The sequence below is a fragment of the Lycorma delicatula genome, chromosome 5 (assembly GCF_047948215.1).
Source record: "Lycorma delicatula isolate Av1 chromosome 5, ASM4794821v1, whole genome shotgun sequence".
Lineage (NCBI taxonomy): Eukaryota > Metazoa > Arthropoda > Insecta > Hemiptera > Fulgoridae > Lycorma > Lycorma delicatula.
Genome location: NC_134459.1, coordinates 31797733 through 31809826, shown reverse-complemented (window position 1 = coordinate 31809826; position 12094 = coordinate 31797733). Strand labels below are relative to the sequence as shown.

The window sequence follows — 12094 nt, the reverse complement described above, 5'->3', positions numbered from 1 at the left end:
TCTTCTGTGTTATGAAAAATTTTAACTATTTTTCGTGCAGTTTTTCTATGATGACAGACTGTTCAACAAAGTTACTACAACAAATTTTAACAGTAATGTAGTAACTCCCCACCCAAAACAATATGAAAAATGTACCAATCATTCAATTACATTGCTATAATACTGATAAAAAAATAACTTTGTCAAAGATGTTTGAAATTTGCTTGAATGTAACTAAATATTACATTAGACAATAAAACAGCCAGTACTTTGATATTGTATAAAAAATTGAGTTTTATATGATGAATATAACCAGAAGGCCAAACAGATAAGTAATCCTTCTTATCAAGAAATTTTCAGTTTACTTCATGTTTATGATGTGATGCATGTTGCAAAAGGTCAAACCTATAGAAATCATACAACTGGAAACTTCATAGTGGAATGCTCCACTTACTCCTCACTCCTAGTCCACAACTTTTTAATTACATATACAGTTGGTCAAAAATTTTATAGTCTAGATATTTATTACTTGATGAGATTTATTGTTATTCTCTAAGCTGAAGATACTGCTTAAGAATTCACAATATTCGAGCTGAGAGATTATGAAAAACATGTGACTACTAAATTCTATTCCAAACAAATTTTTTTTTTAATTCTCTCACGTCAGATAATTTTTGAAGAGAACTTGTATAAATAGTGAAGTTTTTTGAATGATAATTTTATTTAATAAAATTTTTATCTTAATTAATAATTATTTTTTATAATTTTGTTTAGGGAGATGAACTGGAAACAAATACAAGTGGAGGAAGAATAATCAGCAATCAGACATTAGTATTACAAGCTGTAGCACGACAATGGGCCGGTGTTTACATCTGCTTAGCATCAAATAGTGAAGGAGATTCTGAAAGCAAACCTTTTACTTTAAATATTAAATGTATGATTATTTACATACACACACACACATATTAATATATATATATATATTAATATATATATATATATATATATATATATATATATATATGTATGTATATATATATATATATATATATTAATATATATATATATATATATGTATGTATAATTTTTTTGGAAATGCTTACTTAGTAATATTAAATAATAACACTTAAAAGGAGTGTGATTTTTATTAGTAGTCACTAATTACTATTATCTTCTAAGTCTTTAATTTAAAGCAGATCAATCATGTTATTTCAAAATAGAAATAACAAAGTTATAAACTGCAGTAGTGATGCACTGGTGCCTCAATAGGATGAAGAAGATTGCTTGATTTCAAATTTGTTATATGAAGTAATACTGAGTCACTCCCAATATTAATTCTTTATTTCTAGGATAATTTTCTATTGGTTATTCAACAGGGCATGAAAAAACTCATCAATTTTTGATACATTATCAGGAATAATAAAAATGTTTATTGTTACTGTGCACGATATTTGTTTTCCATTTGTTCTCAGACTTATTCAATTGTACTCTTCCTATTATAAAAATTCATTCCCAGAATGTGCTTCAAGTCAATTAAGAATGGCTTGACATCTTTATTAGTGAAAAATTTTATGATGCTTTGGTTTGCAACACTGCTTATCACTTCTTTCTTAGATAATATGGCAGTGACTGACTCATGAATTTGTAGAAGACTAGAAACATACAATGATTTAAATATAGAGATTTAAAACAAAGATATTTAAAAATATTTGAATATGACATCACAGTTGTATTATGTCATGGAAGGAACACAATTCTTATCTATATTTTCACTACCAATGGTATATAGTTTAATAAAAATGTAATTATCTAATGAAACAACGACTGCTACAAAAGCACTCATGAGTTAAAAAAAAAATTTTTTAAAACAATAAAAAAGGAAGAAAAATAGATAATTTTATTTATTTGTATTTTCAGAAAGTTATAGTGCGTGTGTTGCCTAATATTAATGTTAGAAACTGTGTTAAAATCTGAACTAAAATTGAAATGAAGTTTCTTATAAAGTTAATTAATTGAAATGTCATTTTAATGTACAACATTGTTTATAACTTAACTTCAGAGTTTTAACTTGGTTTTCACCTCATTAATTTTAACTTCATTTATTTCATCCTGAAACCTGTAAAATACTTCAGTAATTTATGTCTGAGGTTGTATAACAAATACATTAATCAATTAAATTTTCTTTTACTTATTCTGTTTAGATGAGCCTCAATGTAAAGTTAGTCAACAAAAAGTATATGGTGCTGCAAGAGGTGAAGAAGTGACTGTGGCATGTGGTGTTGATGCTAATCCTCCAGCTGCATGGTTTCGTTGGAGTTTTAATAATACAAGTACTATGACACAACCTATGGAAAGTTTTGAAGCTGGTGGTGGAAAGAGTATAGCTACTTATAGGCCAGCATCAGAAGCAGATTATGGTACACTTCTTTGTTGGGCCAGAAATGAATTAGGATCGCAAATTGCTCCATGTATTTTTCACATTGTACCAGCTGGTAAATAATATCAAACTCTTGATAAATAAATCATAGTATTTAATCCAGAAATTTTAGAGTTAAGGTATAATGGGTTGAATCAGAGATGATATTCCAAGTGGGTTATTTTTCCAAAATTGTAAATGATTTTCTTTTGAGCTAATATTATTCTTTGGATTCATAATTTTCTCAAGTACTAATTTATTTAGCTATTTATGAGGAGATGAGAAGATTCTTGCCTGGAAGTATAAGAAACACATAGTATATGAAACTAACCTCAGGTACATTAAACATTAAAGAAGAAATTTAATTTTTGTTATTTTTCTTAGCTTAAATAACTAATTCTTATTTTTTTTATTAATTTGTCAACTTTCCATTATCTTTGTACTGGTAAGAATTTTTTTAATCAAAATCAGTTTATAAAATGCATCAAAATCGTCTTCCTTATAATTAATTAATTTATAAAACATTCTCATTATTTCATAACTGCAACAAAAATTTGAAAAATTAAAATCAAAAATATGTTTAAAAAAATAATTAAAGCTATACAAATTAAAAAGAAAGGTTTACCATCAAGAAAGAATATTTTCTCAGGGTCATTTTTTCAGTAGATTGAAAGATTTAATCAGAAAGAAAACCATCAGGATTCATTTAGTTTTTTTATAAGAGCTGAAAAAAAGCTAGCACAATAACACACATTAAGAATCTAAATTTTAGTCAAATCTTAGCTGTCATATCAGAAATTTCTAATATTTAATCATAGAAAGATTCAAATAATAAAGATTTTTACTTTCTGGTTGGTTGAATCTGAGTATGTCACCCACTTTTATTTTCACAGAATTTTGGGTTTCTGACATTAAATTTTTTAACAAATATGCATTGAAACTCCTAACTGACTTTTTTTTCAATATTTTAAGGCCATAATTCTATTTTCATGGTGCAGTTAAATCATTGAGGGTAAAAATTTTTTTTGTTAGTAATTAATGTTTTTTCTCAGATTAAAGTAGTATAATAAAATTCAATGTAATTTATATATTCTATTTATAATATACTAATACTACATCTATATTATTTATTCTTTTCTTTTATCTGAAGGTAAACCTGATGCTCCGTATAATTGTACAACATCAAATCGTAGTCATAGTTGGATACATGTGAGCTGTTCTTGAGGATTTGATGGTGGGCTCCCTCAAGAATTTGTTGCTGAAGTAAAGAAAGAAGGGCGCCTAGTATCAAATATGAGTAGCCATGTAGCTCCTGAGTTTCCAGTTAGAGGGCTAGAACCAGGAGTTTTATACACAGTAATTATATATAGCAGCAATGGTAAAGGTCGTAGTGCTGATACCGCTATACTTACTGTGTCAACATTGGGTCATTCATCTCACCAGCATCAGAGAACTAATAAAGGTCACCTATTAAATTTTACCTGTATTGTATATGTAACTTTACCCCTAAAATTTATCAAGTATTTACGAGAGCGGTTTGAAAAGTAACCTCCTTGGGCTATAAATAAAGAACGTGCATAGATAAAAATATAGATTCAAGCATTTGTCATAGTGTTTCACTAATTCACAAATACTATCTTCATAAAATTCAGCCACCTGTGTACCTAGCCAATATTGCAAGGAATTTTGAACGTCTACATCGTCATCAAATTGCTGTGACACAAGCCATTTCTTCATGTGAGTGAAGAGATGAAAATCACTTGGCACCAAGTCCAGGCTGTAAGAGGATGATAAAAAGTCTCCCATTGGAAATGATTCAGAAGTTCTTAAGTTCTTCGAGTATTATGAGGTTGAGTGTTGTCATGTAAAAAACAACACCACATGATAGCATACCACAACATTTGTTCTGAGTGGTTCACCTAAGTTTCTTCAAAGTTTCACAGTAGACTGCTGAAGTAGCTGCTTGTTTTGTAGCTTTTCAATGACAACAACAAACTTCAAAATGCTGTGAAGGGTTGTCAAGGTACCCACATGGCTGAATTTTATGAAGAAGGTATTTTTTGTAAATTAGTGAAACATTACGACAAATGCTTCAATTTAAATGGCAACATGTTGAAAAATGGTTAAAAGCTATAGTTTTAAGTTATAGTAAAGTATTTTTATCTATGCAAGTTTTTTATATATAGCTGTGGGAGTTACTTTCTGAACTGCCTTCGTATTATGTAAATACATGTAGTCTCCTAACTGATTACAAGTAACTAGTGTAACGAATTTCTTATTGTATAGTCCAATATATAATTTTATCATCAATGTTTTGTGTCTATGACAGTTGACATTGGAAATTTTATACTCCTATTTCCTTTTTGATAATTTATCACTTTTAATCTTTTCCATTTCTTTCTTCTTGTTGCCTTCTGCTGATCATCCTTTAACTACTGTTTTAATCAGTTCTTCCTTCTCATTTTGTGGTCCAGCCAGCTAACTTTCCTATTCAGAATTGTTTTGATTAAGTTTGTATTCTTATTCATTATGCTTCTTTATTTTTCATTTTGTCTGTCTATTTAATCTTCTCAAATCTCCTCCATGCCCAAATTTCATACACCTCCAACCTTTCCTTTTCTGGTTTTTTTAGGATCCATTTTTCATATCCAAACTGAAATACATTTCAAACATAACACTTCACAAATGCTTTTTCAAATCTAATTTCATCTTATTATATAATAGTAGAACAGGTAAAGAGAACAGCTAAAAAGGTAGAGAGGTTCTTGCTTTTAAGTTGTTTCTTAGTCATTCTAATTTTGATAATTAATTTTTATTTCATTTCATATTACAATGTTTTGTTAACATTATACTAAACTAGCTGTATCGTTTTTTCTTTAAATTTTCAATTTTTCCTTCTTTTGAGTTGATATTCATTAGCTTATTACTGTCCGATTATTTTTGTTTTCTTAACATTTATTTGCACTTCTCTCTTAAAAACACCATATCATCTGCAAACCATACACAGTTTATTTTCTTTTTTCATGCTCATCTCTTCATCCTCTTCTAGAGCATTCTTTTATCACATCTTCAAAATATTTAACTTCTTTTATCATATTTTTCATAAGTTCAACATTTTTTATATCTTCTGTGTTTACCATATCTTCAAAGTATTTGTTATGGAAATTTTCTTTTCCTTACAAAACTCAATTAGGCTCTTTCTTTTTTCAATATGTACGCACAGTCCATACTTTCCTGTACTTGGTCTTTTCTTTCATCTCATATCACAACATTCAAATTCCTATTATTCTTACAACAATTTTTACTTCCCTTTTCCATAATCCTCTTTTAAACAAGATTCTTTGGCTTTTCCATCGTTCACTTATTTTTTGCTTGTATAACATTTGATTTTAGGAGTATTGCTTCTATTTAGCATTTTGAGATCACTTAGCTTTCTGTTAGGTTGGTATTGTTTCTCCATGTATTCCTTCCACCTCTAAGCATCTTTCCTCTAAGTATAGCACTTAGTCATTTCTACTTTAAGTTCCATAGGTTATTACTCTTTTTTTCATTTATCTTCCATGTTTTTGTTTATATTTTTTACACATTACATTCCTCTATTTTAATCAACTTATGTTAATTTTACACAATATTTGTATTAATAAGTTTTCTATGTCTGAGCATTCACCTCCAAGCCATATCTCCTTTGTTTTTTTGTGTTACTTTTCTTAAACTATTATTCAGTTTTCTGTACAGCCTCTTACCTTCTTCAACCTTCCTGCCCTTGTACTTCTTTATGCCTCCTTTTTTTAATTATCTCTCGGGTAGCCTATGGTTTCTGTTATCTTCTTTTATTAATGAACCCAATTGTTTGATCTACTGTTTTGCATTTCTTCCCTTCAATTCTTGATGCAACTTTACTATCTCTACTACCACTTTTGGTATCTTCTGGTCTCCTGCTTGCAGAAGGGTCCTAGCATTCCATGTACTGGTTTATATGTTTTTCCATCTTTTGATGACACTTTTTTAGCAGCTGATTGCTCAAAACACCTCATGTTTTTTTCTCCTGGAGATCTGGATGGAAAGAGATTTTATTTGTAGAACATTACTATACCATGGTGACTACTTGGAGAAACACCGAGGAGTGGTATTCTGGTGTCATCTGGTTACACACATCGGCCATCCCTAACATGAGGACAAATGCTGTTTGTAGCTACCCTTAAAATAATATACAGATGCTGCTCTGAAGCTGAACCTGACATAGGAAACAAATGCTCCTGCAAAGGGCTTCTTAATCTGGCGTCTAAATTTCTCCCTCTCCAGCTTGAGTCTCTGCCAGTTCTTAAGCTACATGGGAAATAGCTTACAGAATTAATTGAGCACACAAGCTTCATCACAAACAACAAGGTTTTGTACCTCTTAGAGAGCAAAATTATTAATTTTTTATGGCGAATTGAACCAAATTTATTTAATAGATTTAAAAAACACATCATTACACTTGTAGCTTTTCTAGTTAGAAAAATTTTAAATTGTAATTTATATATTTTCTAAAGAAGATTATGATCATCTATTTTCAAATATGGCCACCAATATAGTATAATCATTTCTGAAGAAAATATTTTTAGGCAGGTTTCTTCTTCACATAAATAATAATACTTAAGAGGTATATGTTTTTTTTTTTTTTTAAGTAAATAATATTAGTTGTAAAAATTAATTTGAGATTGTAATTCTATAATTTCTGTTCATGATTGGTATAGACAGTTCTTATCATTTGGTGGAATCTATTCTTTGTGCTGTAACAATAGTAAGCATAGTTCTTGGATCTACAATTGGTGCTATGATTAGATGTAAAAGAAGACATAGAGCTTCCTCTCCCCTCCAGAATGCAGATAATGAACTTGATAAATCAATGGCCCAACTACTAACAGTTACTCCGTCTGTTGAAGATGAGCGAAATCCTGATGTGATTCCTCAATCCAGTGGTAAGTCTATGCATATTATCAAGGTGTGATCGCTTGTTGTACAAGAAAAATATAAAAATATATTTCAGAATTTTGTTTAAAATGTTTGTGCTGTGGTAAGCATATTCTACATAGTTTACTATAGCTAGAAAATATAAACCACATTTGGGGTACAGATATGCAATGTATTAAATAACTTTTTTAATCTCATCTTGAAATTTCTGAAGAATAGATATGATGAAATGGTTATGCAATAATGGAGTACAGTATTTGAATTGTCCATGAATGTGGTTTTGCTTTTATGTTAGTCATAGGCAGATGAACTTAGAGTTATGACATAAATGTATTTTAATAGAAGATGTACTTTGTTTTTAGAAGTAATTTATTTATTTACATTATTGAGTATAATTATATATACATATATATATATATATATATATATATATATATATATATATATATATACTAGTCAACAAAGTATATATAGTATATATAAATATGTAAATACTAGTGTATTTACGAGTATTTATACTAGTCAACAAAAGAAAATTCTTTTCATGTGTTCTGAAATCATACATGGTGATTTTAATTAATTTTGGGGTGCTGAATTCAAAACTGTTATGAGAATTTGTGTAATATGTCACATTTTATATGATTTGTTTGCCAATAAATGCAGAATCAATGTGAAATCAATATTTAAAAAAAAAATTTTATCTATTCTTATACATTTAAAATTTGTTTAAATCAACCAAATTTTTTTTATCCAAACAGAGATAAATTGCAATACATAAATACAATTTTAAAATAACAGTTTTTAAAAGTCTAAGTCATTGGAATTGTCTTACCTTTAATTTTTTAAATATGTTGATAAACCTTTTTGCTTCTACAATGTTTGATCAGTTCCTTTAAACAAAAACCAACAGAAGTCAACCATCATTCTAGGTTCCCAACTCTCTTGGTACTGATGCCCCATGGTCAGAATATCCTGATGAAAACACTTTCCTTGTCATTGCTGGCAGAGCCTAAATTTTCGGGAAAAAATGTCTTGGTGGGAGGTAGGAAATGAATTTTTAATGATATCCTACATCCTAAACATTTGTAGATTTCTAACAGCTTATTAACCAAACAAAAACATAGTTTTCATCTTTTTTGTTGCCTAGAAAACCACTAACAACATCTCTGAAGACTTCCATGCAGCTAGTTCACATTCACTAACTTTATCATCAAATTTTGAGTCCTGAAGCAGTTTTTTGATTTGCAGACTATTAAATATAACTTCCTTGAGCTTACCAGCACTCAATTTAGGTAAATTTATTTTAACACAATTAAATCCTGGTCCATCTTTTCTTAGTGCCTCTAAAAATTTTTTTATGAATCAGAGTTTTATATAAAGTGGCAGCAGTATGATTTTAGCCCTCTCAATTAATGATAAATGCTTTAAATTTTTTTCACCAGCCACAAAGTTTAGCTGCAGTGGCCATTTCTTTACTTGGTAATGACTTCTTATACCACAACTATCCCAAAGACAAAGATAACTACAATATTTTGTAAACCCACCTTGTAAACCACAAGAAGTAATGCTACAACTTTCAGATCACTGCAAACTTGCCACATATTCTCTTTGTATTTTATTGCTTCTAATACTGATGCCATAGTTTCATACGTTTCTTTCATATCTACTGCATGAACTAATGGAATGGATGGCTGTTTGTTACCATTAGGCAATAAAAATGCTTTCATGCTAACTTTAGAAGAGTCAATAAAAGACTTCATTTTTCAGGAATATGATGAATTCCAAACTCTTTCATCAGGCCATCAACATCAGTACAAACGCACAATGAATTTTTCACAGTAAAATAATTTGAAAGAGTTTTATTTTGTGTTCTAAACTTAGTAATATTTTGTTTTCTCCACTAAAAGATTCCACTGTAGCAGTATAGACCCCAAAAGTTCAGCTTGCTGCTTTTGATAACTTTAAATCACAAAATAAATCATTAAGTGCATATTGCTGAATTAAATGAAGAGATTTCTGATCGGATAAAGGAAGAAATTCTTCAACATCCTCTACATCATCTGCTTCATTTTCAGATTGTTTTTCTAGCAATGTCGGATTAGATGGTGGTACAGGTACAGGTAACTCCTCTCCATGTGGTACTGGCTTTAGAGCTGTGAATACATCTGCATATTTTATGAACATTCTATTTTTGAATGAAAATCCAAATATATTTGTCATACAAAAGTAGCAGTATGTGAAGTGGTCCTTAGATTCACGTCAAACCATTGATGCAGCAAACCGCATGGCTCGGCATTTTCCCTTCAACCATTCAGTTAAAGTTACTCAGCACGATATGCAAAAAACATGAGGCCCCCAGATTTTATCTTGATTCCTGATTGCACGATCAAAATAAAATTTATAAGTTGTTTTTATCAATTCAGAAATAGTCTTTCTTTGAGATTTAGGCATAAATTTACCACAGACATAATAAAAATTGTCTGGATGATTTGAACATCCACAAACATTTGCAGAAGCCATGTTTTAGCAAATAAAAACATGTTTTAGCAAAACATACAACTTTTGTATTATAAAAATTGATGAAAATATAGCAAAACACTAATAACTCTGTGAAACTCGCCACACAGTATAGATGATTGAAGCTAGACTAAGATTTTAAGCTCTGTAGTAGGCAACAACAGATGTCTGTATAACATCATCATACAAACATGTTTGTACGTGTTTGCTTCTCATGATACAGTGAATATATATATTTATTTTGTTTTTACTTTATTTAGCATGCATCAGTATTGTTTAAAAGTAAAAATATAGAAACTATTCTTAATTGTAACCAGTAATTGATCAAAATGAGTTTATTGTAAAAATGTTTTACAAATGTACACTTTATGTAGTTACCCCAATTTCAACAGCATATTTGAAATCAGTACCCAAATAACAGTGAGAAAAGTTGTGTAACGTGTTAGATACAAATTTTGAGTTGACTAGTGTTATTTATAATTTAAAATTAATAAGCTATAGGTTATAATTTTGTAATATTTACACTATTATTGTTGTTATTATTTTTAGTAAAAATAAATAAGTAATTAGGGAAATTGAATTACAAATATTATGAAAATAGAAAAACTGTGCTGGCCTATATGGGAAAATACATTATTCCTGCCTTTTGTCTGAAAGATTCTGGTTAAATCCCAGTGAAACTTAGATTTTTCATATGCTACAAAATTTATATAATGAATAAAAGATAAGCTGATTACAATTGGGTGTTAGTGTGTTGTTGAAAATACAGAAAAACAAAAATAATAAACACTAAATTAAAGTTGTATTTCAGGAAATAAAAATTAACTGCATTGAATATTGCTTAAGTATATAATACTTGATCCCTTTAGTGTATGAGAATCCGTGCAGGACAGGCAATCAGTTTTTTAAAATCATTTATAATTTTTTTCAATAGTTCTTGATACTTTTTGAGAATGTTCAAGAAATTTATAATTTTGGGCTATTTTCAAGAAACGTAGAATTTCTGTCATTGATAGACTTTGAACAATTTTTTGAACAAATTAATGGAATTTTTTTGTTCAAATAAATGATTTCATCTGTGGCAGTGACAAATGAATCTTCTACACCCTTTCATCAAGAACATTTCTCAGTGATTTAAAGGTTACAAAACTATTTTATTGTTTATAATGTCTTTGCCATCAAGAGGAATAAGTTTGTGATGAGTTTCAACAGTAATTTCTTTTACACACACAGGCATCAAGTGATAGAATACACCTTACATTTGGCGAGATTTAGAACCAAAAAGATAATTTTAAATATACACTACAAATAAACATTGCTGTGATTAAAGCTTTGCAAATTCTACACATACTTTTATTTAGCCTAAATGATCATTTCAAGGGTCTTATAATTACTCATCTACCTTGAAGGAAGAACATAATATAACAATTAACCATTACTAATGAAAGGAATAAACAATTTCTATACATAAAACATATTTTTGTAAATTTGATCAATATATTACTACAGTACAGATGAGTTCAATAGTGATTTCTTTGAAGTGTGTCTCATATTATTTGCACTAATATTTGAATTGAATAAACCTATTGTAGTTTTCATTCTGTAGTAAACTTATTTTTTTACATGCTCTGAAACAAAATATGATGGATATATTAAAAGCCTTACATTGCCTTTTTTGTTTAATGTGCCAAGCCATCATGTGTTCATCATGAGAAAGTTTCTATCTAAACAATCAATTACCAAGTTAGGTCATCCTCCTTATTCACTTGCTATAGCCTTTTGTGTTTTCCAGCTGTTTCAAAAATCAAAAACTGCACTTAAAGACAAAGATTTTCTAATTTTGCTAATATCCAGTATAATGTGATAAGGAATCAAATAGTTCTCCTGAAAAGAGTTACAGGTCTCTTTTCCGCAAGTGGAACACCATCTAATGTAATATATAATTGCATAAGAAGTTTTCTGAAGGCACAGTGGCCACTAATTTTCTGTGCCAAAACATATATTTTGAAGGTGCACTGCAGAAATTAAATTGTCATATCTTGAGATCTATATTTTTTTATTATATTTTAAAAATAACAGAGATTTATTAAAACAAAACTAGATTTATCTGCAAACTTAGACTAATCTAAAAAAAACTAATGAATATTATTAGGAATACAGTTGATTACACCTAATTATTATTGAAGATTTGAAGTATCACATGAATTATAATCCTTACAAGACCACAGT

At 29.0% G+C, this 12094-nt stretch overlaps 1 pseudogene; it reads left to right on the top strand.

Annotated features, from left to right (window-relative positions):
• Positions 1–12094, top strand: part of LOC142324790 (protein turtle homolog B-like) — a 436696-nt pseudogene that overhangs the window by 403900 nt on the left and 20702 nt on the right.